At 47.0% G+C, this 2500-nt stretch overlaps 12 non-coding genes across 12 annotated transcripts in view; all 12 read right to left on the bottom strand.

Moving 5' to 3' along the window:
* The window catches only part of LOC148961874 (5S ribosomal RNA), a 119-nt gene extending 101 nt beyond the window's left edge, over window positions 1-18 (bottom strand). Inside the window, exon 1 of the ribosomal RNA XR_016153812.1 lies at window positions 1-18. This exon is cut by the window's left edge and continues 101 nt beyond it. This is a non-coding gene — a ribosomal RNA (5S ribosomal RNA).
* Window positions 19-110: 92 nt separating this feature from the next.
* Window positions 111-229, bottom strand: LOC148961873 (5S ribosomal RNA). The gene has a single exon (XR_016154270.1). It is a non-coding gene; the product is annotated as a 5S ribosomal RNA (ribosomal RNA).
* Window positions 230-321: 92 nt separating this feature from the next.
* Window positions 322-440, bottom strand: LOC148961872 (5S ribosomal RNA). The gene has a single exon (XR_016154269.1). It is a non-coding gene; the product is annotated as a 5S ribosomal RNA (ribosomal RNA).
* A 92-nt stretch (window positions 441-532) lies between these two features.
* LOC148961871 (5S ribosomal RNA) lies at window positions 533-651 on the bottom strand. The gene has a single exon (XR_016154267.1). It is a non-coding gene; the product is annotated as a 5S ribosomal RNA (ribosomal RNA).
* A 92-nt stretch (window positions 652-743) lies between these two features.
* LOC148961870 (5S ribosomal RNA) lies at window positions 744-862 on the bottom strand. The gene has a single exon (XR_016154266.1). It is a non-coding gene; the product is annotated as a 5S ribosomal RNA (ribosomal RNA).
* Window positions 863-1034: 172 nt separating this feature from the next.
* Window positions 1035-1153, bottom strand: LOC148961869 (5S ribosomal RNA). Its single transcript, XR_016154265.1, has one exon. It is a non-coding gene; the product is annotated as a 5S ribosomal RNA (ribosomal RNA).
* A 92-nt stretch (window positions 1154-1245) lies between these two features.
* Window positions 1246-1364, bottom strand: LOC148961868 (5S ribosomal RNA). Its single transcript, XR_016154264.1, has one exon. It is a non-coding gene; the product is annotated as a 5S ribosomal RNA (ribosomal RNA).
* A 92-nt stretch (window positions 1365-1456) lies between these two features.
* LOC148961867 (5S ribosomal RNA) lies at window positions 1457-1575 on the bottom strand. The gene has a single exon (XR_016154263.1). It is a non-coding gene; the product is annotated as a 5S ribosomal RNA (ribosomal RNA).
* Window positions 1576-1667: 92 nt separating this feature from the next.
* LOC148961866 (5S ribosomal RNA) lies at window positions 1668-1786 on the bottom strand. Its single transcript, XR_016154261.1, has one exon. It is a non-coding gene; the product is annotated as a 5S ribosomal RNA (ribosomal RNA).
* Window positions 1787-1878: 92 nt separating this feature from the next.
* Window positions 1879-1997, bottom strand: LOC148961865 (5S ribosomal RNA). Its single transcript, XR_016154260.1, has one exon. It is a non-coding gene; the product is annotated as a 5S ribosomal RNA (ribosomal RNA).
* A 92-nt stretch (window positions 1998-2089) lies between these two features.
* LOC148961864 (5S ribosomal RNA) lies at window positions 2090-2208 on the bottom strand. The gene has a single exon (XR_016154259.1). It is a non-coding gene; the product is annotated as a 5S ribosomal RNA (ribosomal RNA).
* Window positions 2209-2300: 92 nt separating this feature from the next.
* On the bottom strand, window positions 2301-2419 carry LOC148961863 (5S ribosomal RNA). The gene has a single exon (XR_016154258.1). It is a non-coding gene; the product is annotated as a 5S ribosomal RNA (ribosomal RNA).
* Window positions 2420-2500: the final 81 nt, after the last annotated feature.

The raw sequence follows: 2500 nt of genomic DNA, 5'->3' as shown, positions 1-2500 counted from the left end.
GGTGGTATGGCCGTAAGCAAAATCTGCTGCCAAAATTGGGCTATTTGAATGGTTAGAACATTAGGGTAGTAAACCATATAAAGCTTACTAGGTCTCCCATCCAACAATAAAGCTTACAGCACCTGGTATTCCCAGGCGGTCTCCCATCCAAGTACTAACCAGGCCCGACCCTGCTTAGCTTCCGAGATCAGACGAGTTCGGGCGTTCTCAAGGTGGTATGGCCGTAAGCGAAATCTGCTGCCAAAATTGGGCTATTTGAATGGTTAGAACATTAGGGTAGTAAACCATATAAAGCTTACTAGGTCTCCCATCCAACAATAAAGCTTACAGCACCTGGTATTCCCAGGCGGTCTCCCATCCAAGTACTAACCAGGCCCGACCCTGCTTAGCTTCCGAGATCAGACGAGTTCGGGCGTTCTCAAGGTGGTATGGCCGTAAGCAAAATCTGCTGCCAAAATTGGGCTTTTTGAATGGTTAGAACATTAGGGTAGTAAACCATATAAAGCTTACTAGGTCTCCCATCCAACAATAAAGCTTACAGCACCTGGTATTCCCAGGCGGTCTCCCATCCAAGTACTAACCAGGCCCGACCCTGCTTAGCTTCCGAGATCAGACGAGTTCGGGCGTTCTCAAGGTGGTATGGCCGTAAGCAAAATCTGCTGCCAAAATTGGGCTATTTGAATGGTTAGAACATTAGGGTAGTAAACCATATAAAGCTTACTAGGTCTCCCATCCAACAATAAAGCTTACAGCACCTGGTATTCCCAGGCGGTCTCCCATCCAAGTACTAACCAGGCCCGACCCTGCTTAGCTTCCGAGATCAGACGAGTTCGGGCGTTCTCAAGGTGGTATGGCCGTAAGCGAAATCTGCTGCCAAAATTGGGCTATTTGAAGAAAAAAAAAAGAGACTCTTTCAGGCTTTCTGAAGAAACTCAGAGACGATTTCAGGCATTTTGAGGGGGAAAAAAGACAATTTAGGATTTTTGAACCATTTCATTGACTCTTTTTTTTTTTTTTTTTTTTTTAAACAATAAAGCTTACAGCACCTGGTATTCCCAGGCGGTCTCCCATCCAAGTACTAACCAGGCCCGACCCTGCTTAGCTTCCGAGATCAGACGAGTTCGGGCGTTCTCAAGGTGGTATGGCCGTAAGCAAAATCTGCTGCCAAAATTGGGCTATTTGAATGGTTAGAACATTAGGGTAGTAAACCATATAAAGCTTACTAGGTGTCCCATCCAACAATAAAGCTTACAGCACCTGGTATTCCCAGGCGGTCTCCCATCCAAGTACTAACCAGGCCCGACCCTGCTTAGCTTCCGAGATCAGACGAGTTCGGGCGTTCTCAAGGTGGTATGGCCGTAAGCAAAATCTGCTGCCAAAATTGGGCTATTTGAATGGTTAGAACATTAGGGTAGTAAACCATATAAAGCTTACTAGGTCTCCCATCCAACAATAAAGCTTACAGCACCTGGTATTCCCAGGCGGTCTCCCATCCAAGTACTAACCAGGCCCGACCCTGCTTAGCTTCCGAGATCAGACGAGTTCGGGCGTTCTCAAGGTGGTATGGCCGTAAGCGAAATCTGCTGCCAAAATTGGGCTATTTGAATGGTTAGAACATTAGGGTAGTAAACCATATAAAGCTTACTAGGTCTCCCATCCAACAATAAAGCTTACAGCACCTGGTATTCCCAGGCGGTCTCCCATCCAAGTACTAACCAGGCCCGACCCTGCTTAGCTTCCGAGATCAGACGAGTTCGGGCGTTCTCAAGGTGGTATGGCCGTAAGCGAAATCTGCTGCCAAAATTGGGCTTTTTGAATGGTTAGAACATTAGGGTAGTAAACCATATAAAGCTTACTAGGTCTCCCATCCAACAATAAAGCTTACAGCACCTGGTATTCCCAGGCGGTCTCCCATCCAAGTACTAACCAGGCCCGACCCTGCTTAGCTTCCGAGATCAGACGAGTTCGGGCGTTCTCAAGGTGGTATGGCCGTAAGCAAAATCTGCTGCCAAAATTGGGCTTTTTGAATGGTTAGAACATTAGGGTAGTAAACCATATAAAGCTTACTAGGTCTCCCATCCAACAATAAAGCTTACAGCACCTGGTATTCCCAGGCGGTCTCCCATCCAAGTACTAACCAGGCCCGACCCTGCTTAGCTTCCGAGATCAGACGAGTTCGGGCGTTCTCAAGGTGGTATGGCCGTAAGCAAAATCTGCTGCCAAAATTGGGCTATTTGAATGGTTAGAACATTAGGGTAGTAAACCATATAAAGCTTACTAGGTCTCCCATCCAACAATAAAGCTTACAGCACCTGGTATTCCCAGGCGGTCTCCCATCCAAGTACTAACCAGGCCCGACCCTGCTTAGCTTCCGAGATCAGACGAGTTCGGGCGTTCTCAAGGTGGTATGGCCGTAAGCGAAATCTGCTGCCAAAATTGGGCTATTTGAAGAAAAAAAAAAGAGACTCTTTCAGGCTTTCTGAAGAAACTCAGAGACGAT

The sequence above is a fragment of the Pimephales promelas genome (assembly GCF_988280905.1).
Source record: "Pimephales promelas chromosome 3 unlocalized genomic scaffold, fPimPro1.hap1.1 SUPER_3_unloc_2, whole genome shotgun sequence".
Taxonomy (NCBI): domain Eukaryota; kingdom Metazoa; phylum Chordata; class Actinopteri; order Cypriniformes; family Leuciscidae; genus Pimephales; species Pimephales promelas.
Note: the sequence above shows the minus strand (reverse complement) of the source record. Positions and strands in the feature narration are given on the sequence as shown.